This window comes from Schistocerca americana, unplaced genomic scaffold, assembly GCF_021461395.2.
Source record: "Schistocerca americana isolate TAMUIC-IGC-003095 unplaced genomic scaffold, iqSchAmer2.1 HiC_scaffold_938, whole genome shotgun sequence".
Taxonomy (NCBI): Eukaryota; Metazoa; Arthropoda; class Insecta; order Orthoptera; family Acrididae; genus Schistocerca; species Schistocerca americana.
Genome location: NW_025726717.1, coordinates 1 through 20,120, shown reverse-complemented (window position 1 = coordinate 20,120; position 20,120 = coordinate 1). Strand labels below are relative to the sequence as shown.

General features: G+C 53.3%; 22 non-coding genes across 22 annotated transcripts; all 22 read left to right on the top strand.

Moving 5' to 3' along the window:
- Nucleotides 1–277: 277 nt before the first annotated feature.
- Nucleotides 278–396, top strand: LOC124592551. Its single transcript, XR_006977511.1, has one exon. It is a non-coding gene; the product is annotated as a 5S ribosomal RNA (ribosomal RNA).
- A 799-nt stretch (nt 397–1,195) lies between these two features.
- LOC124592550 lies at nt 1,196–1,314 on the top strand. Its single transcript, XR_006977510.1, has one exon. It is a non-coding gene; the product is annotated as a 5S ribosomal RNA (ribosomal RNA).
- Nucleotides 1,315–2,113: 799 nt separating this feature from the next.
- Nucleotides 2,114–2,232, top strand: LOC124592549. The gene has a single exon (XR_006977509.1). It is a non-coding gene; the product is annotated as a 5S ribosomal RNA (ribosomal RNA).
- Nucleotides 2,233–3,031: 799 nt separating this feature from the next.
- On the top strand, nt 3,032–3,150 carry LOC124592548. The gene has a single exon (XR_006977508.1). It is a non-coding gene; the product is annotated as a 5S ribosomal RNA (ribosomal RNA).
- Nucleotides 3,151–3,949: 799 nt separating this feature from the next.
- On the top strand, nt 3,950–4,068 carry LOC124592547. Its single transcript, XR_006977507.1, has one exon. It is a non-coding gene; the product is annotated as a 5S ribosomal RNA (ribosomal RNA).
- Nucleotides 4,069–4,867: 799 nt separating this feature from the next.
- On the top strand, nt 4,868–4,986 carry LOC124592546. Its single transcript, XR_006977506.1, has one exon. It is a non-coding gene; the product is annotated as a 5S ribosomal RNA (ribosomal RNA).
- A 799-nt stretch (nt 4,987–5,785) lies between these two features.
- LOC124592545 lies at nt 5,786–5,904 on the top strand. The gene has a single exon (XR_006977505.1). It is a non-coding gene; the product is annotated as a 5S ribosomal RNA (ribosomal RNA).
- A 799-nt stretch (nt 5,905–6,703) lies between these two features.
- Nucleotides 6,704–6,822, top strand: LOC124592543. Its single transcript, XR_006977503.1, has one exon. It is a non-coding gene; the product is annotated as a 5S ribosomal RNA (ribosomal RNA).
- A 799-nt stretch (nt 6,823–7,621) lies between these two features.
- On the top strand, nt 7,622–7,740 carry LOC124592542. Its single transcript, XR_006977502.1, has one exon. It is a non-coding gene; the product is annotated as a 5S ribosomal RNA (ribosomal RNA).
- A 799-nt stretch (nt 7,741–8,539) lies between these two features.
- LOC124592541 lies at nt 8,540–8,658 on the top strand. Its single transcript, XR_006977501.1, has one exon. It is a non-coding gene; the product is annotated as a 5S ribosomal RNA (ribosomal RNA).
- Nucleotides 8,659–9,457: 799 nt separating this feature from the next.
- LOC124592540 lies at nt 9,458–9,576 on the top strand. Its single transcript, XR_006977500.1, has one exon. It is a non-coding gene; the product is annotated as a 5S ribosomal RNA (ribosomal RNA).
- A 799-nt stretch (nt 9,577–10,375) lies between these two features.
- On the top strand, nt 10,376–10,494 carry LOC124592539. The gene has a single exon (XR_006977499.1). It is a non-coding gene; the product is annotated as a 5S ribosomal RNA (ribosomal RNA).
- A 799-nt stretch (nt 10,495–11,293) lies between these two features.
- LOC124592538 lies at nt 11,294–11,412 on the top strand. The gene has a single exon (XR_006977498.1). It is a non-coding gene; the product is annotated as a 5S ribosomal RNA (ribosomal RNA).
- Nucleotides 11,413–12,211: 799 nt separating this feature from the next.
- Nucleotides 12,212–12,330, top strand: LOC124592537. Its single transcript, XR_006977497.1, has one exon. It is a non-coding gene; the product is annotated as a 5S ribosomal RNA (ribosomal RNA).
- Nucleotides 12,331–13,129: 799 nt separating this feature from the next.
- On the top strand, nt 13,130–13,248 carry LOC124592536. The gene has a single exon (XR_006977496.1). It is a non-coding gene; the product is annotated as a 5S ribosomal RNA (ribosomal RNA).
- Nucleotides 13,249–14,047: 799 nt separating this feature from the next.
- On the top strand, nt 14,048–14,166 carry LOC124592535. Its single transcript, XR_006977495.1, has one exon. It is a non-coding gene; the product is annotated as a 5S ribosomal RNA (ribosomal RNA).
- An 800-nt stretch (nt 14,167–14,966) lies between these two features.
- Nucleotides 14,967–15,085, top strand: LOC124592533. The gene has a single exon (XR_006977494.1). It is a non-coding gene; the product is annotated as a 5S ribosomal RNA (ribosomal RNA).
- An 800-nt stretch (nt 15,086–15,885) lies between these two features.
- On the top strand, nt 15,886–16,004 carry LOC124592578. Its single transcript, XR_006977538.1, has one exon. It is a non-coding gene; the product is annotated as a 5S ribosomal RNA (ribosomal RNA).
- Nucleotides 16,005–16,803: 799 nt separating this feature from the next.
- On the top strand, nt 16,804–16,922 carry LOC124592567. Its single transcript, XR_006977527.1, has one exon. It is a non-coding gene; the product is annotated as a 5S ribosomal RNA (ribosomal RNA).
- Nucleotides 16,923–17,721: 799 nt separating this feature from the next.
- LOC124592555 lies at nt 17,722–17,840 on the top strand. The gene has a single exon (XR_006977515.1). It is a non-coding gene; the product is annotated as a 5S ribosomal RNA (ribosomal RNA).
- A 798-nt stretch (nt 17,841–18,638) lies between these two features.
- Nucleotides 18,639–18,757, top strand: LOC124592544. Its single transcript, XR_006977504.1, has one exon. It is a non-coding gene; the product is annotated as a 5S ribosomal RNA (ribosomal RNA).
- An 800-nt stretch (nt 18,758–19,557) lies between these two features.
- On the top strand, nt 19,558–19,676 carry LOC124592528. Its single transcript, XR_006977489.1, has one exon. It is a non-coding gene; the product is annotated as a 5S ribosomal RNA (ribosomal RNA).
- The last annotated feature ends 444 nt before the right edge of the window (nt 19,677–20,120 follow it).

Below are 20,120 nucleotides of genomic sequence, written 5' to 3'. Positions count from 1 at the left end.
CTGCACCACCCCGTACAGGCCCTCCGCTGGACACCAGGGACAAGATGCGTCCTCCGCTAGTGCCGAAGGCTGCACGCGCCCAGCGAATGACAGGAGGTGCAACGAGCAGCAGTGCGTCTCACACACGCGGCGGTGGGGCGCGCTCCCCGCACGCGTCCTCGAGGAACTGGCTGTTGCGGAAGGAAGTGCTTTCGTCAAATGCGGCGGAAAACTAACATTTTGTGTGTTGGGAAAAAAGCCGAACGCGAATTCTGCCGTGGTCCTACATTAGATGCGCGCCAACGGCCATACCATGATGGATACACCGGTTCTCGTCCGATCACCGAAGTTAAGCATCATTGGGCCCAGTTAGTACTTGGATGGGTGACCACCTGGGAAACCTGGGTGCTGTTGGCTACCTTCCTTTTTTTTTTTTTCGTTTTGGTATTATGTCGCTACCCCTGCCAGCCCAATTTTCAAACTACCTTTCTGTTGTGACAAAGATGCTTCCTTATGCCTTTTAAACTACTGTAATGGTACGAAAATGCAGTAATTAACTCGGTTTGAGGGAGAATGTGCTAACCAAGTTTGCCAAGAAGACTTTGAAAACGACAAAACAGTACGAATCGGCAGGTGATTTCTGAAATAGCTCACCGCCTATTGTTGTGTAGGAGTGTAGAGTTCCAAATTTGGTTTGTAATCATGACTTTATTCCTTAGTCGTCTCGTCTCGTCCCGCAGACGTTTGTCGTGCTTGCGCTGTCATATGGACCACGACCCGAGCGGCAGCGAGCGGCAGTCGAGCAAAGTCGGGACAAGTCGGGACGGGGACAGGGACAGGAATGGTGCGAATGCACTGCAAACTACGCAGACACCTGGTGTGAGGCGCGGCGAGGCGAGGAAGCCCACATCGCTACCAGTGGCGCCCTCCAGCACGACACTGCACCACCCCGTACAGGCCCTCCGCTGGACACCAGGGACAAGATGCGTCCTCCGCTAGTGCCGAAGGCTGCACGCGCCCAGCGAATGACAGGAGGTGCAACGAGCAGCAGTGCGTCTCACACACGCGGCGGTGGGGCGCGCTCCCCGCACGCGTCCTCGAGGAACTGGCTGTTGCGGAAGGAAGTGCTTTCGTCAAATGCGGCGGAAAACTAACATTTTGTGTGTTGGGAAAAAAGCCGAACGCGAATTCTGCCGTGGTCCTACATTAGATGCGCGCCAACGGCCATACCATGATGGATACACCGGTTCTCGTCCGATCACCGAAGTTAAGCATCATTGGGCCCAGTTAGTACTTGGATGGGTGACCACCTGGGAAACCTGGGTGCTGTTGGCTACCTTCCTTTTTTTTTTTTTCGTTTTGGTATTATGTCGCTACCCCTGCCAGCCCAATTTTCAAACTACCTTTCTGTTGTGACAAAGATGCTTCCTTATGCCTTTTAAACTACTGTAATGGTACGAAAATGCAGTAATTAACTCGGTTTGAGGGAGAATGTGCTAACCAAGTTTGCCAAGAAGACTTTGAAAACGACAAAACAGTACGAATCGGCAGGTGATTTCTGAAATAGCTCACCGCCTATTGTTGTGTAGGAGTGTAGAGTTCCAAATTTGGTTTGTAATCATGACTTTATTCCTTAGTCGTCTCGTCTCGTCCCGCAGACGTTTGTCGTGCTTGCGCTGTCATATGGACCACGACCCGAGCGGCAGCGAGCGGCAGTCGAGCAAAGTCGGGACAAGTCGGGACGGGGACAGGGACAGGAATGGTGCGAATGCACTGCAAACTACGCAGACACCTGGTGTGAGGCGCGGCGAGGCGAGGAAGCCCACATCGCTACCAGTGGCGCCCTCCAGCACGACACTGCACCACCCCGTACAGGCCCTCCGCTGGACACCAGGGACAAGATGCGTCCTCCGCTAGTGCCGAAGGCTGCACGCGCCCAGCGAATGACAGGAGGTGCAACGAGCAGCAGTGCGTCTCACACACGCGGCGGTGGGGCGCGCTCCCCGCACGCGTCCTCGAGGAACTGGCTGTTGCGGAAGGAAGTGCTTTCGTCAAATGCGGCGGAAAACTAACATTTTGTGTGTTGGGAAAAAAGCCGAACGCGAATTCTGCCGTGGTCCTACATTAGATGCGCGCCAACGGCCATACCATGATGGATACACCGGTTCTCGTCCGATCACCGAAGTTAAGCATCATTGGGCCCAGTTAGTACTTGGATGGGTGACCACCTGGGAAACCTGGGTGCTGTTGGCTACCTTCCTTTTTTTTTTTTTCGTTTTGGTATTATGTCGCTACCCCTGCCAGCCCAATTTTCAAACTACCTTTCTGTTGTGACAAAGATGCTTCCTTATGCCTTTTAAACTACTGTAATGGTACGAAAATGCAGTAATTAACTCGGTTTGAGGGAGAATGTGCTAACCAAGTTTGCCAAGAAGACTTTGAAAACGACAAAACAGTACGAATCGGCAGGTGATTTCTGAAATAGCTCACCGCCTATTGTTGTGTAGGAGTGTAGAGTTCCAAATTTGGTTTGTAATCATGACTTTATTCCTTAGTCGTCTCGTCTCGTCCCGCAGACGTTTGTCGTGCTTGCGCTGTCATATGGACCACGACCCGAGCGGCAGCGAGCGGCAGTCGAGCAAAGTCGGGACAAGTCGGGACGGGGACAGGGACAGGAATGGTGCGAATGCACTGCAAACTACGCAGACACCTGGTGTGAGGCGCGGCGAGGCGAGGAAGCCCACATCGCTACCAGTGGCGCCCTCCAGCACGACACTGCACCACCCCGTACAGGCCCTCCGCTGGACACCAGGGACAAGATGCGTCCTCCGCTAGTGCCGAAGGCTGCACGCGCCCAGCGAATGACAGGAGGTGCAACGAGCAGCAGTGCGTCTCACACACGCGGCGGTGGGGCGCGCTCCCCGCACGCGTCCTCGAGGAACTGGCTGTTGCGGAAGGAAGTGCTTTCGTCAAATGCGGCGGAAAACTAACATTTTGTGTGTTGGGAAAAAAGCCGAACGCGAATTCTGCCGTGGTCCTACATTAGATGCGCGCCAACGGCCATACCATGATGGATACACCGGTTCTCGTCCGATCACCGAAGTTAAGCATCATTGGGCCCAGTTAGTACTTGGATGGGTGACCACCTGGGAAACCTGGGTGCTGTTGGCTACCTTCCTTTTTTTTTTTTTCGTTTTGGTATTATGTCGCTACCCCTGCCAGCCCAATTTTCAAACTACCTTTCTGTTGTGACAAAGATGCTTCCTTATGCCTTTTAAACTACTGTAATGGTACGAAAATGCAGTAATTAACTCGGTTTGAGGGAGAATGTGCTAACCAAGTTTGCCAAGAAGACTTTGAAAACGACAAAACAGTACGAATCGGCAGGTGATTTCTGAAATAGCTCACCGCCTATTGTTGTGTAGGAGTGTAGAGTTCCAAATTTGGTTTGTAATCATGACTTTATTCCTTAGTCGTCTCGTCTCGTCCCGCAGACGTTTGTCGTGCTTGCGCTGTCATATGGACCACGACCCGAGCGGCAGCGAGCGGCAGTCGAGCAAAGTCGGGACAAGTCGGGACGGGGACAGGGACAGGAATGGTGCGAATGCACTGCAAACTACGCAGACACCTGGTGTGAGGCGCGGCGAGGCGAGGAAGCCCACATCGCTACCAGTGGCGCCCTCCAGCACGACACTGCACCACCCCGTACAGGCCCTCCGCTGGACACCAGGGACAAGATGCGTCCTCCGCTAGTGCCGAAGGCTGCACGCGCCCAGCGAATGACAGGAGGTGCAACGAGCAGCAGTGCGTCTCACACACGCGGCGGTGGGGCGCGCTCCCCGCACGCGTCCTCGAGGAACTGGCTGTTGCGGAAGGAAGTGCTTTCGTCAAATGCGGCGGAAAACTAACATTTTGTGTGTTGGGAAAAAAGCCGAACGCGAATTCTGCCGTGGTCCTACATTAGATGCGCGCCAACGGCCATACCATGATGGATACACCGGTTCTCGTCCGATCACCGAAGTTAAGCATCATTGGGCCCAGTTAGTACTTGGATGGGTGACCACCTGGGAAACCTGGGTGCTGTTGGCTACCTTCCTTTTTTTTTTTTTCGTTTTGGTATTATGTCGCTACCCCTGCCAGCCCAATTTTCAAACTACCTTTCTGTTGTGACAAAGATGCTTCCTTATGCCTTTTAAACTACTGTAATGGTACGAAAATGCAGTAATTAACTCGGTTTGAGGGAGAATGTGCTAACCAAGTTTGCCAAGAAGACTTTGAAAACGACAAAACAGTACGAATCGGCAGGTGATTTCTGAAATAGCTCACCGCCTATTGTTGTGTAGGAGTGTAGAGTTCCAAATTTGGTTTGTAATCATGACTTTATTCCTTAGTCGTCTCGTCTCGTCCCGCAGACGTTTGTCGTGCTTGCGCTGTCATATGGACCACGACCCGAGCGGCAGCGAGCGGCAGTCGAGCAAAGTCGGGACAAGTCGGGACGGGGACAGGGACAGGAATGGTGCGAATGCACTGCAAACTACGCAGACACCTGGTGTGAGGCGCGGCGAGGCGAGGAAGCCCACATCGCTACCAGTGGCGCCCTCCAGCACGACACTGCACCACCCCGTACAGGCCCTCCGCTGGACACCAGGGACAAGATGCGTCCTCCGCTAGTGCCGAAGGCTGCACGCGCCCAGCGAATGACAGGAGGTGCAACGAGCAGCAGTGCGTCTCACACACGCGGCGGTGGGGCGCGCTCCCCGCACGCGTCCTCGAGGAACTGGCTGTTGCGGAAGGAAGTGCTTTCGTCAAATGCGGCGGAAAACTAACATTTTGTGTGTTGGGAAAAAAGCCGAACGCGAATTCTGCCGTGGTCCTACATTAGATGCGCGCCAACGGCCATACCATGATGGATACACCGGTTCTCGTCCGATCACCGAAGTTAAGCATCATTGGGCCCAGTTAGTACTTGGATGGGTGACCACCTGGGAAACCTGGGTGCTGTTGGCTACCTTCCTTTTTTTTTTTTTCGTTTTGGTATTATGTCGCTACCCCTGCCAGCCCAATTTTCAAACTACCTTTCTGTTGTGACAAAGATGCTTCCTTATGCCTTTTAAACTACTGTAATGGTACGAAAATGCAGTAATTAACTCGGTTTGAGGGAGAATGTGCTAACCAAGTTTGCCAAGAAGACTTTGAAAACGACAAAACAGTACGAATCGGCAGGTGATTTCTGAAATAGCTCACCGCCTATTGTTGTGTAGGAGTGTAGAGTTCCAAATTTGGTTTGTAATCATGACTTTATTCCTTAGTCGTCTCGTCTCGTCCCGCAGACGTTTGTCGTGCTTGCGCTGTCATATGGACCACGACCCGAGCGGCAGCGAGCGGCAGTCGAGCAAAGTCGGGACAAGTCGGGACGGGGACAGGGACAGGAATGGTGCGAATGCACTGCAAACTACGCAGACACCTGGTGTGAGGCGCGGCGAGGCGAGGAAGCCCACATCGCTACCAGTGGCGCCCTCCAGCACGACACTGCACCACCCCGTACAGGCCCTCCGCTGGACACCAGGGACAAGATGCGTCCTCCGCTAGTGCCGAAGGCTGCACGCGCCCAGCGAATGACAGGAGGTGCAACGAGCAGCAGTGCGTCTCACACACGCGGCGGTGGGGCGCGCTCCCCGCACGCGTCCTCGAGGAACTGGCTGTTGCGGAAGGAAGTGCTTTCGTCAAATGCGGCGGAAAACTAACATTTTGTGTGTTGGGAAAAAAGCCGAACGCGAATTCTGCCGTGGTCCTACATTAGATGCGCGCCAACGGCCATACCATGATGGATACACCGGTTCTCGTCCGATCACCGAAGTTAAGCATCATTGGGCCCAGTTAGTACTTGGATGGGTGACCACCTGGGAAACCTGGGTGCTGTTGGCTACCTTCCTTTTTTTTTTTTTCGTTTTGGTATTATGTCGCTACCCCTGCCAGCCCAATTTTCAAACTACCTTTCTGTTGTGACAAAGATGCTTCCTTATGCCTTTTAAACTACTGTAATGGTACGAAAATGCAGTAATTAACTCGGTTTGAGGGAGAATGTGCTAACCAAGTTTGCCAAGAAGACTTTGAAAACGACAAAACAGTACGAATCGGCAGGTGATTTCTGAAATAGCTCACCGCCTATTGTTGTGTAGGAGTGTAGAGTTCCAAATTTGGTTTGTAATCATGACTTTATTCCTTAGTCGTCTCGTCTCGTCCCGCAGACGTTTGTCGTGCTTGCGCTGTCATATGGACCACGACCCGAGCGGCAGCGAGCGGCAGTCGAGCAAAGTCGGGACAAGTCGGGACGGGGACAGGGACAGGAATGGTGCGAATGCACTGCAAACTACGCAGACACCTGGTGTGAGGCGCGGCGAGGCGAGGAAGCCCACATCGCTACCAGTGGCGCCCTCCAGCACGACACTGCACCACCCCGTACAGGCCCTCCGCTGGACACCAGGGACAAGATGCGTCCTCCGCTAGTGCCGAAGGCTGCACGCGCCCAGCGAATGACAGGAGGTGCAACGAGCAGCAGTGCGTCTCACACACGCGGCGGTGGGGCGCGCTCCCCGCACGCGTCCTCGAGGAACTGGCTGTTGCGGAAGGAAGTGCTTTCGTCAAATGCGGCGGAAAACTAACATTTTGTGTGTTGGGAAAAAAGCCGAACGCGAATTCTGCCGTGGTCCTACATTAGATGCGCGCCAACGGCCATACCATGATGGATACACCGGTTCTCGTCCGATCACCGAAGTTAAGCATCATTGGGCCCAGTTAGTACTTGGATGGGTGACCACCTGGGAAACCTGGGTGCTGTTGGCTACCTTCCTTTTTTTTTTTTTCGTTTTGGTATTATGTCGCTACCCCTGCCAGCCCAATTTTCAAACTACCTTTCTGTTGTGACAAAGATGCTTCCTTATGCCTTTTAAACTACTGTAATGGTACGAAAATGCAGTAATTAACTCGGTTTGAGGGAGAATGTGCTAACCAAGTTTGCCAAGAAGACTTTGAAAACGACAAAACAGTACGAATCGGCAGGTGATTTCTGAAATAGCTCACCGCCTATTGTTGTGTAGGAGTGTAGAGTTCCAAATTTGGTTTGTAATCATGACTTTATTCCTTAGTCGTCTCGTCTCGTCCCGCAGACGTTTGTCGTGCTTGCGCTGTCATATGGACCACGACCCGAGCGGCAGCGAGCGGCAGTCGAGCAAAGTCGGGACAAGTCGGGACGGGGACAGGGACAGGAATGGTGCGAATGCACTGCAAACTACGCAGACACCTGGTGTGAGGCGCGGCGAGGCGAGGAAGCCCACATCGCTACCAGTGGCGCCCTCCAGCACGACACTGCACCACCCCGTACAGGCCCTCCGCTGGACACCAGGGACAAGATGCGTCCTCCGCTAGTGCCGAAGGCTGCACGCGCCCAGCGAATGACAGGAGGTGCAACGAGCAGCAGTGCGTCTCACACACGCGGCGGTGGGGCGCGCTCCCCGCACGCGTCCTCGAGGAACTGGCTGTTGCGGAAGGAAGTGCTTTCGTCAAATGCGGCGGAAAACTAACATTTTGTGTGTTGGGAAAAAAGCCGAACGCGAATTCTGCCGTGGTCCTACATTAGATGCGCGCCAACGGCCATACCATGATGGATACACCGGTTCTCGTCCGATCACCGAAGTTAAGCATCATTGGGCCCAGTTAGTACTTGGATGGGTGACCACCTGGGAAACCTGGGTGCTGTTGGCTACCTTCCTTTTTTTTTTTTTCGTTTTGGTATTATGTCGCTACCCCTGCCAGCCCAATTTTCAAACTACCTTTCTGTTGTGACAAAGATGCTTCCTTATGCCTTTTAAACTACTGTAATGGTACGAAAATGCAGTAATTAACTCGGTTTGAGGGAGAATGTGCTAACCAAGTTTGCCAAGAAGACTTTGAAAACGACAAAACAGTACGAATCGGCAGGTGATTTCTGAAATAGCTCACCGCCTATTGTTGTGTAGGAGTGTAGAGTTCCAAATTTGGTTTGTAATCATGACTTTATTCCTTAGTCGTCTCGTCTCGTCCCGCAGACGTTTGTCGTGCTTGCGCTGTCATATGGACCACGACCCGAGCGGCAGCGAGCGGCAGTCGAGCAAAGTCGGGACAAGTCGGGACGGGGACAGGGACAGGAATGGTGCGAATGCACTGCAAACTACGCAGACACCTGGTGTGAGGCGCGGCGAGGCGAGGAAGCCCACATCGCTACCAGTGGCGCCCTCCAGCACGACACTGCACCACCCCGTACAGGCCCTCCGCTGGACACCAGGGACAAGATGCGTCCTCCGCTAGTGCCGAAGGCTGCACGCGCCCAGCGAATGACAGGAGGTGCAACGAGCAGCAGTGCGTCTCACACACGCGGCGGTGGGGCGCGCTCCCCGCACGCGTCCTCGAGGAACTGGCTGTTGCGGAAGGAAGTGCTTTCGTCAAATGCGGCGGAAAACTAACATTTTGTGTGTTGGGAAAAAAGCCGAACGCGAATTCTGCCGTGGTCCTACATTAGATGCGCGCCAACGGCCATACCATGATGGATACACCGGTTCTCGTCCGATCACCGAAGTTAAGCATCATTGGGCCCAGTTAGTACTTGGATGGGTGACCACCTGGGAAACCTGGGTGCTGTTGGCTACCTTCCTTTTTTTTTTTTTCGTTTTGGTATTATGTCGCTACCCCTGCCAGCCCAATTTTCAAACTACCTTTCTGTTGTGACAAAGATGCTTCCTTATGCCTTTTAAACTACTGTAATGGTACGAAAATGCAGTAATTAACTCGGTTTGAGGGAGAATGTGCTAACCAAGTTTGCCAAGAAGACTTTGAAAACGACAAAACAGTACGAATCGGCAGGTGATTTCTGAAATAGCTCACCGCCTATTGTTGTGTAGGAGTGTAGAGTTCCAAATTTGGTTTGTAATCATGACTTTATTCCTTAGTCGTCTCGTCTCGTCCCGCAGACGTTTGTCGTGCTTGCGCTGTCATATGGACCACGACCCGAGCGGCAGCGAGCGGCAGTCGAGCAAAGTCGGGACAAGTCGGGACGGGGACAGGGACAGGAATGGTGCGAATGCACTGCAAACTACGCAGACACCTGGTGTGAGGCGCGGCGAGGCGAGGAAGCCCACATCGCTACCAGTGGCGCCCTCCAGCACGACACTGCACCACCCCGTACAGGCCCTCCGCTGGACACCAGGGACAAGATGCGTCCTCCGCTAGTGCCGAAGGCTGCACGCGCCCAGCGAATGACAGGAGGTGCAACGAGCAGCAGTGCGTCTCACACACGCGGCGGTGGGGCGCGCTCCCCGCACGCGTCCTCGAGGAACTGGCTGTTGCGGAAGGAAGTGCTTTCGTCAAATGCGGCGGAAAACTAACATTTTGTGTGTTGGGAAAAAAGCCGAACGCGAATTCTGCCGTGGTCCTACATTAGATGCGCGCCAACGGCCATACCATGATGGATACACCGGTTCTCGTCCGATCACCGAAGTTAAGCATCATTGGGCCCAGTTAGTACTTGGATGGGTGACCACCTGGGAAACCTGGGTGCTGTTGGCTACCTTCCTTTTTTTTTTTTTCGTTTTGGTATTATGTCGCTACCCCTGCCAGCCCAATTTTCAAACTACCTTTCTGTTGTGACAAAGATGCTTCCTTATGCCTTTTAAACTACTGTAATGGTACGAAAATGCAGTAATTAACTCGGTTTGAGGGAGAATGTGCTAACCAAGTTTGCCAAGAAGACTTTGAAAACGACAAAACAGTACGAATCGGCAGGTGATTTCTGAAATAGCTCACCGCCTATTGTTGTGTAGGAGTGTAGAGTTCCAAATTTGGTTTGTAATCATGACTTTATTCCTTAGTCGTCTCGTCTCGTCCCGCAGACGTTTGTCGTGCTTGCGCTGTCATATGGACCACGACCCGAGCGGCAGCGAGCGGCAGTCGAGCAAAGTCGGGACAAGTCGGGACGGGGACAGGGACAGGAATGGTGCGAATGCACTGCAAACTACGCAGACACCTGGTGTGAGGCGCGGCGAGGCGAGGAAGCCCACATCGCTACCAGTGGCGCCCTCCAGCACGACACTGCACCACCCCGTACAGGCCCTCCGCTGGACACCAGGGACAAGATGCGTCCTCCGCTAGTGCCGAAGGCTGCACGCGCCCAGCGAATGACAGGAGGTGCAACGAGCAGCAGTGCGTCTCACACACGCGGCGGTGGGGCGCGCTCCCCGCACGCGTCCTCGAGGAACTGGCTGTTGCGGAAGGAAGTGCTTTCGTCAAATGCGGCGGAAAACTAACATTTTGTGTGTTGGGAAAAAAGCCGAACGCGAATTCTGCCGTGGTCCTACATTAGATGCGCGCCAACGGCCATACCATGATGGATACACCGGTTCTCGTCCGATCACCGAAGTTAAGCATCATTGGGCCCAGTTAGTACTTGGATGGGTGACCACCTGGGAAACCTGGGTGCTGTTGGCTACCTTCCTTTTTTTTTTTTTCGTTTTGGTATTATGTCGCTACCCCTGCCAGCCCAATTTTCAAACTACCTTTCTGTTGTGACAAAGATGCTTCCTTATGCCTTTTAAACTACTGTAATGGTACGAAAATGCAGTAATTAACTCGGTTTGAGGGAGAATGTGCTAACCAAGTTTGCCAAGAAGACTTTGAAAACGACAAAACAGTACGAATCGGCAGGTGATTTCTGAAATAGCTCACCGCCTATTGTTGTGTAGGAGTGTAGAGTTCCAAATTTGGTTTGTAATCATGACTTTATTCCTTAGTCGTCTCGTCTCGTCCCGCAGACGTTTGTCGTGCTTGCGCTGTCATATGGACCACGACCCGAGCGGCAGCGAGCGGCAGTCGAGCAAAGTCGGGACAAGTCGGGACGGGGACAGGGACAGGAATGGTGCGAATGCACTGCAAACTACGCAGACACCTGGTGTGAGGCGCGGCGAGGCGAGGAAGCCCACATCGCTACCAGTGGCGCCCTCCAGCACGACACTGCACCACCCCGTACAGGCCCTCCGCTGGACACCAGGGACAAGATGCGTCCTCCGCTAGTGCCGAAGGCTGCACGCGCCCAGCGAATGACAGGAGGTGCAACGAGCAGCAGTGCGTCTCACACACGCGGCGGTGGGGCGCGCTCCCCGCACGCGTCCTCGAGGAACTGGCTGTTGCGGAAGGAAGTGCTTTCGTCAAATGCGGCGGAAAACTAACATTTTGTGTGTTGGGAAAAAAGCCGAACGCGAATTCTGCCGTGGTCCTACATTAGATGCGCGCCAACGGCCATACCATGATGGATACACCGGTTCTCGTCCGATCACCGAAGTTAAGCATCATTGGGCCCAGTTAGTACTTGGATGGGTGACCACCTGGGAAACCTGGGTGCTGTTGGCTACCTTCCTTTTTTTTTTTTTCGTTTTGGTATTATGTCGCTACCCCTGCCAGCCCAATTTTCAAACTACCTTTCTGTTGTGACAAAGATGCTTCCTTATGCCTTTTAAACTACTGTAATGGTACGAAAATGCAGTAATTAACTCGGTTTGAGGGAGAATGTGCTAACCAAGTTTGCCAAGAAGACTTTGAAAACGACAAAACAGTACGAATCGGCAGGTGATTTCTGAAATAGCTCACCGCCTATTGTTGTGTAGGAGTGTAGAGTTCCAAATTTGGTTTGTAATCATGACTTTATTCCTTAGTCGTCTCGTCTCGTCCCGCAGACGTTTGTCGTGCTTGCGCTGTCATATGGACCACGACCCGAGCGGCAGCGAGCGGCAGTCGAGCAAAGTCGGGACAAGTCGGGACGGGGACAGGGACAGGAATGGTGCGAATGCACTGCAAACTACGCAGACACCTGGTGTGAGGCGCGGCGAGGCGAGGAAGCCCACATCGCTACCAGTGGCGCCCTCCAGCACGACACTGCACCACCCCGTACAGGCCCTCCGCTGGACACCAGGGACAAGATGCGTCCTCCGCTAGTGCCGAAGGCTGCACGCGCCCAGCGAATGACAGGAGGTGCAACGAGCAGCAGTGCGTCTCACACACGCGGCGGTGGGGCGCGCTCCCCGCACGCGTCCTCGAGGAACTGGCTGTTGCGGAAGGAAGTGCTTTCGTCAAATGCGGCGGAAAACTAACATTTTGTGTGTTGGGAAAAAAGCCGAACGCGAATTCTGCCGTGGTCCTACATTAGATGCGCGCCAACGGCCATACCATGATGGATACACCGGTTCTCGTCCGATCACCGAAGTTAAGCATCATTGGGCCCAGTTAGTACTTGGATGGGTGACCACCTGGGAAACCTGGGTGCTGTTGGCTACCTTCCTTTTTTTTTTTTTCGTTTTGGTATTATGTCGCTACCCCTGCCAGCCCAATTTTCAAACTACCTTTCTGTTGTGACAAAGATGCTTCCTTATGCCTTTTAAACTACTGTAATGGTACGAAAATGCAGTAATTAACTCGGTTTGAGGGAGAATGTGCTAACCAAGTTTGCCAAGAAGACTTTGAAAACGACAAAACAGTACGAATCGGCAGGTGATTTCTGAAATAGCTCACCGCCTATTGTTGTGTAGGAGTGTAGAGTTCCAAATTTGGTTTGTAATCATGACTTTATTCCTTAGTCGTCTCGTCTCGTCCCGCAGACGTTTGTCGTGCTTGCGCTGTCATATGGACCACGACCCGAGCGGCAGCGAGCGGCAGTCGAGCAAAGTCGGGACAAGTCGGGACGGGGACAGGGACAGGAATGGTGCGAATGCACTGCAAACTACGCAGACACCTGGTGTGAGGCGCGGCGAGGCGAGGAAGCCCACATCGCTACCAGTGGCGCCCTCCAGCACGACACTGCACCACCCCGTACAGGCCCTCCGCTGGACACCAGGGACAAGATGCGTCCTCCGCTAGTGCCGAAGGCTGCACGCGCCCAGCGAATGACAGGAGGTGCAACGAGCAGCAGTGCGTCTCACACACGCGGCGGTGGGGCGCGCTCCCCGCACGCGTCCTCGAGGAACTGGCTGTTGCGGAAGGAAGTGCTTTCGTCAAATGCGGCGGAAAACTAACATTTTGTGTGTTGGGAAAAAAGCCGAACGCGAATTCTGCCGTGGTCCTACATTAGATGCGCGCCAACGGCCATACCATGATGGATACACCGGTTCTCGTCCGATCACCGAAGTTAAGCATCATTGGGCCCAGTTAGTACTTGGATGGGTGACCACCTGGGAAACCTGGGTGCTGTTGGCTACCTTCCTTTTTTTTTTTTTCGTTTTGGTATTATGTCGCTACCCCTGCCAGCCCAATTTTCAAACTACCTTTCTGTTGTGACAAAGATGCTTCCTTATGCCTTTTAAACTACTGTAATGGTACGAAAATGCAGTAATTAACTCGGTTTGAGGGAGAATGTGCTAACCAAGTTTGCCAAGAAGACTTTGAAAACGACAAAACAGTACGAATCGGCAGGTGATTTCTGAAATAGCTCACCGCCTATTGTTGTGTAGGAGTGTAGAGTTCCAAATTTGGTTTGTAATCATGACTTTATTCCTTAGTCGTCTCGTCTCGTCCCGCAGACGTTTGTCGTGCTTGCGCTGTCATATGGACCACGACCCGAGCGGCAGCGAGCGGCAGTCGAGCAAAGTCGGGACAAGTCGGGACGGGGACAGGGACAGGAATGGTGCGAATGCACTGCAAACTACGCAGACACCTGGTGTGAGGCGCGGCGAGGCGAGGAAGCCCACATCGCTACCAGTGGCGCCCTCCAGCACGACACTGCACCACCCCGTACAGGCCCTCCGCTGGACACCATGGACAAGATGCGTCCTCCGCTAGTGCCGAAGGCTGCACGCGCCCAGCGAATGACAGGAGGTGCAACGAGCAGCAGTGCGTCTCACACACGCGGCGGTGGGGCGCGCTCCCCGCACGCGTCCTCGAGGAACTGGCTGTTGCGGAAGGAAGTGCTTTCGTCAAATGCGGCGGAAAACTAACATTTTGTGTGTTGGGAAAAAAGCCGAACGCGAATTCTGCCGTGGTCCTACATTAGATGCGCGCCAACGGCCATACCATGATGGATACACCGGTTCTCGTCCGATCACCGAAGTTAAGCATCATTGGGCCCAGTTAGTACTTGGATGGGTGACCACCTGGGAAACCTGGGTGCTGTTGGCTACCTTCCTTTTTTTTTTTTTCGTTTTGGTATTATGTCGCTACCCCTGCCAGCCCAATTTTCAAACTACCTTTCTGTTGTGACAAAGATGCTTCCTTATGCCTTTTAAACTACTGTAATGGTACGAAAATGCAGTAATTAACTCGGTTTGAGGGAGAATGTGCTAACCAAGTTTGCCAAGAAGACTTTGAAAACGACAAAACAGTACGAATCGGCAGGTGATTTCTGAAATAGCTCACCGCCTATTGTTGTGTAGGAGTGTAGAGTTCCAAATTTGGTTTGTAATCATGACTTTATTCCTTAGTCGTCTCGTCTCGTCCCGCAGACGTTTGTCGTGCTTGCGCTGTCATATGGACCACGACCCGAGCGGCAGCGAGCGGCAGTCGAGCAAAGTCGGGACAAGTCGGGACGGGGGACAGGGACAGGAATGGTGCGAATGCACTGCAAACTACGCAGACACCTGGTGTGAGGCGCGGCGAGGCGAGGAAGCCCACATCGCTACCAGTGGCGCCCTCCAGCACGACACTGCACCACCCCGTACAGGCCCTCCGCTGGACACCAGGGACAAGATGCGTCCTCCGCTAGTGCCGAAGGCTGCACGCGCCCAGCGAATGACAGGAGGTGCAACGAGCAGCAGTGCGTCTCACACACGCGGCGGTGGGGCGCGCTCCCCGCACGCGTCCTCGAGGAACTGGCTGTTGCGGAAGGAAGTGCTTTCGTCAAATGCGGCGGAAAACTAACATTTTGTGTGTTGGGAAAAAAGCCGAACGCGAATTCTGCCGTGGTCCTACATTAGATGCGCGCCAACGGCCATACCATGATGGATACACCGGTTCTCGTCCGATCACCGAAGTTAAGCATCATTGGGCCCAGTTAGTACTTGGATGGGTGACCACCTGGGAAACCTGGGTGCTGTTGGCTACCTTCCTTTTTTTTTTTTTCGTTTTGGTATTATGTCGCTACCCCTGCCAGCCCAATTTTCAAACTACCTTTCTGTTGTGACAAAGATGCTTCCTTATGCCTTTTAAACTACTGTAATGGTACGAAAATGCAGTAATTAACTCGGTTTGAGGGAGAATGTGCTAACCAAGTTTGCCAAGAAGACTTTGAAAACGACAAAACAGTACGAATCGGCAGGTGATTTCTGAAATAGCTCACCGCCTATTGTTGTGTAGGAGTGTAGAGTTCCAAATTTGGTTTGTAATCATGACTTTATTCCTTAGTCGTCTCGTCTCGTCCCGCAGACGTTTGTCGTGCTTGCGCTGTCATATGGACCACGACCCGAGCGGCAGCGAGCGGGCAGTCGAGCAAAGTCGGGACAAGTCGGGACGGGGACAGGGACAGGAATGGTGCGAATGCACTGCAAACTACGCAGACACCTGGTGTGAGGCGCGGCGAGGCGAGGAAGCCCACATCGCTACCAGTGGCGCCCTCCAGCACGACACTGCACCACCCCGTACAGGCCCTCCGCTGGACACCAGGGACAAGATGCGTCCTCCGCTAGTGCCGAAGGCTGCACGCGCCCAGCGAATGACAGGAGGTGCAACGAGCAGCAGTGCGTCTCACACACGCGGCGGTGGGGCGCGCTCCCCGCACGCGTCCTCGAGGAACTGGCTGTTGCGGAAGGAAGTGCTTTCGTCAAATGCGGCGGAAAACTAACATTTTGTGTGTTGGGAAAAAAGCCGAACGCGAATTCTGCCGTGGTCCTACATTAGATGCGCGCCAACGGCCATACCATGATGGATACACCGGTTCTCGTCCGATCACCGAAGTTAAGCATCATTGGGCCCAGTTAGTACTTGGATGGGTGACCACCTGGGAAACCTGGGTGCTGTTGGCTACCTTCCTTTTTTTTTTTTTCGTTTTGGTATTATGTCGCTACCCCTGCCAGCCCAATTTTCAAACTACCTTTCTGTTGTGACAAAGATGCTTCCTTATGCCTTTTAAACTACTGTAATGGTACGAAAATGCAGTAATTAACTCGGTTTGAGGGAGAATGTGCTAACCAAGTTTGCCAAGAAGACTTTGAAAACGACAAAACAGTACGAATCGGCAGGTGATTTCTGAAATAGCTCACCGCCTATTGTTGTGTAGGAGTGTAGAGTTCCAAATTTGGTTTGTAATCATGACTTTATTCCTTAGTCGTCTCGTCTCGTCCCGCAGACGTTTGTCGTGCTTGCGCTGTCATATGGACCACGACCCGAGCGGCAGCGAGCGGCAGTCGAGCAAAGTCGGGACAAGTCGGGACGGGGACAGGGACAGGAATGGTGCGAATGCACTGCAAACTACGCAGACACCTGGTGTGAGGCGCGGCGAGGCGAGGAAGCCCACATCGCTACCAGTGGCGCCCTCCAGCACGACACTGCACCACCCCGTACAGGCCCTCCGCTGGACACCAGGGACAAGATGCGTCCTCCGCTAGTGCCGAAGGCTGCACGCGCCCAGCGAATGACAGGAGGTGCAACGAGCAGCAGTGCGTCTCACACACGCGGCGGTGGGGCGCGCTCCCCGCACGCGTCCTCGAGGAACTGGCTGTTGCGGAAGGAAGTGCTTTCGTCAAATGCGGCGGAAAACTAACATTTTGTGTGTTGGGAAAAAAGCCGAACGCGAATTCTGCCGTGGTCCTACATTAGATGCGCGCCAACGGCCATACCATGATGGATACACCGGTTCTCGTCCGATCACCGAAGTTAAGCATCATTGGGCCCAGTTAGTACTTGGATGGGTGACCACCTGGGAAACCTGGGTGCTGTTGGCTACCTTCCTTTTTTTTTTTTTCGTTTTGGTATTATGTCGCTACCCCTGCCAGCCCAATTTTCAAACTACCTTTCTGTTGTGACAAAGATGCTTCCTTATGCCTTTTAAACTACTGTAATGGTACGAAAATGCAGTAATTAACTCGGTTTGAGGGAGAATGTGCTAACCAAGTTTGCCAAGAAGACTTTGAAAACGACAAAACAGTACGAATCGGCAGGTGATTTCTGAAATAGCTCACCGCCTATTGTTGTGTAGGAGTGTAGAGTTCCAAATTTGGTTTGTAATCATGACTTTATTCCTTAGTCGTCTCGTCTCGTCCCGCAGACGTTTGTCGTGCTTGCGCTGTCATATGGACCACGACCCGAGCGGCAGCGAGCGGCAGTCGAGCAAAGTCGGGACAAGTCGGGACGGGGACAGGGACAGGAATGGTGCGAATGCACTGCAAACTACGCAGACACCTGGTGTGAGGCGCGGCGAGGCGAGGAAGCCCACATCGCTACCAGTGGCGCCCTCCAGCACGACACTGCACCACCCCGTACAGGCCCTCCGCTGGACACCAGGGACAAGATGCGTCCTCCGCTAGTGCCGAAGGCTGCACGCGCCCAGCGAATGACAGGAGGTGCAACGAGCAGCAGTGCGTCTCACACACGCGGCGGTGGGGCGCGCTCCCCGCACGCGTCCTCGAGGAACTGGCTGTTGCGGAAGGAAGTGCTTTCGTCAAATGCGGCGGAAAACTAACATTTTGTGTGTTGGGAAAAAAGCCGAACGCGAATTCTGCCGTGGTCCTACATTAGATGCGCGCCAACGGCCATACCATGATGGATACACCGGTTCTCGTCCGATCACCGAAGTTAAGCATCATTGGGCCCAGTTAGTACTTGGATGGGTGACCACCTGGGAAACCTGGGTGCTGTTGGCTACCTTCCTTTTTTTTTTTTCGTTTTGGTATTATGTCGCTACCCCTGCCAGCCCAATTTTCAAACTACCTTTCTGTTGTGACAAAGATGCTTCCTTATGCCTTTTAAACTACTGTAATGGTACGAAAATGCAGTAATTAACTCGGTTTGAGGGAGAATGTGCTAACCAAGTTTGCCAAGAAGACTTTGAAAACGACAAAACAGTACGAATCGGCAGGTGATTTCTGAAATAGCTCACCGCCTATTGTTGTGTAGGAGTGTAGAGTTCCAAATTTGGTTTGTAATCATGACTTTATTCCTTAGTCGTCTCGTCTCGTCCCGCAGACGTTTGTCGTGCTTGCGCTGTCATATGGACCACGACCCGAGCGGCAGCGAGCGGCAGTCGAGCAAAGTCGGGACAAGTCGGGACGGGGACAGGGACAGGAATGGTGCGAATGCACTGCAAACTACGCAGACACCTGGTGTGAGGCGCGGCGAGGCGAGGAAGCCCACATCGCTACCAGTGGCGCCCTCCAGCACGACACTGCACCACCCCGTACAGGCCCTCCGCTGGACACCAGGGACAAGATGCGTCCTCCGCTAGTGCCGAAGGCTGCACGCGCCCAGCGAATGACAGGAGGTGCAACGAGCAGCAGTGCGTCTCACACACGCGGCGGTGGGGCGCGCTCCCCGCACGCGTCCTCGAGGAACTGGCTGTTGCGGAAGGAAGTGCTTTCGTCAAATGCGGCGGAAAACTAACATTTTGTGTGTTGGGAAAAAAGCCGAACGCGAATTCTGCCGTGGTCCTACATTAGATGCGCGCCAACGGCCATACCATGATGGATACACCGGTTCTCGTCCGATCACCGAAGTTAAGCATCATTGGGCCCAGTTAGTACTTGGATGGGTGACCACCTGGGAAACCTGGGTGCTGTTGGCTACCTTCCTTTTTTTTTTTTTCGTTTTGGTATTATGTCGCTACCCCTGCCAGCCCAATTTTCAAACTACCTTTCTGTTGTGACAAAGATGCTTCCTTATGCCTTTTAAACTACTGTAATGGTACGAAAATGCAGTAATTAACTCGGTTTGAGGGAGAATGTGCTAACCAAGTTTGCCAAGAAGACTTTGAAAACGACAAAACAGTACGAATCGGCAGGTGATTTCTGAAATAGCTCACCGCCTATTGTTGTGTAGGAGTGTAGAGTTCCAAATTTGGTTTGTAATCATGACTTTATTCCTTAGTCGTCTCGTCTCGTCCCGCAGACGTTTGTCGTGCTTGCGCTGTCATATGGACCACGACCCGAGCGGGCAGCGAGCGGCAGTCGAGCAAAGTCGGGACAAGTCGGGACGGGGACAGGGACAGGAATGGTGCGAATGCACTGCAAACTACGCAGACACCTGGTGTGAGGCGCGGCGAGGCGAGGAAGCCCACATCGCTACCAGTGGCGCCCTCCAGCACGACACTGCACCACCCCGTACAGGCCCTCCGCTGGACACCAGGGACAAGATGCGTCCTCCGCTAGTGCCGAAGGCTGCACGCGCCCAGCGAATGACAGGAGGTGCAACGAGCAGCAGTGCGTCTCACACACGCGGCGGTGGGGCGCGCTCCCCGCACGCGTCCTCGAGGAACTGGCTGTTGCGGAAGGAAGTGCTTTCGTCAAATGCGGCGGAAAACTAACATTTTGTGTGTTGGGAAAAAAGCCGAACGCGAATTCTGCCGTGGTCCTACATTAGATGCGCGCCAACGGCCATACCATGATGGATACACCGGTTCTCGTCCGATCACCGAAGTTAAGCATCATTGGGCCCAGTTAGTACTTGGATGGGTGACCACCTGGGAAACCTGGGTGCTGTTGGCTACCTTCCTTTTTTTTTTTTTTCGTTTTGGTATTATGTCGCTACCCCTGCCAGCCCAATTTTCAAACTACCTTTCTGTTGTGACAAAGATGCTTCCTTATGCCTTTTAAACTACTGTAATGGTACGAAAATGCAGTAATTAACTCGGTTTGAGGGAGAATGTGCTAACCAAGTTTGCCAAGAAGACTTTGAAAACGACAAAACAGTACGAATCGGCAGGTGATTTCTGAAATAGCTCACCGCCTATTGTTGTGTAGGAGTGTAGAGTTCCAAATTTGGTTTGTAATCATGACTTTATTCCTTAGTCGTCTCGTCTCGTCCCGCAGACGTTTGTCGTGCTTGCGCTGTCATATGGACCACGACCCGAGCGGCAGCGAGCGGCAGTCGAGGCAAAGTCGGGACAAGTCGGGACGGGGACAGGGACAGGAATGGTGCGAATGCACTGC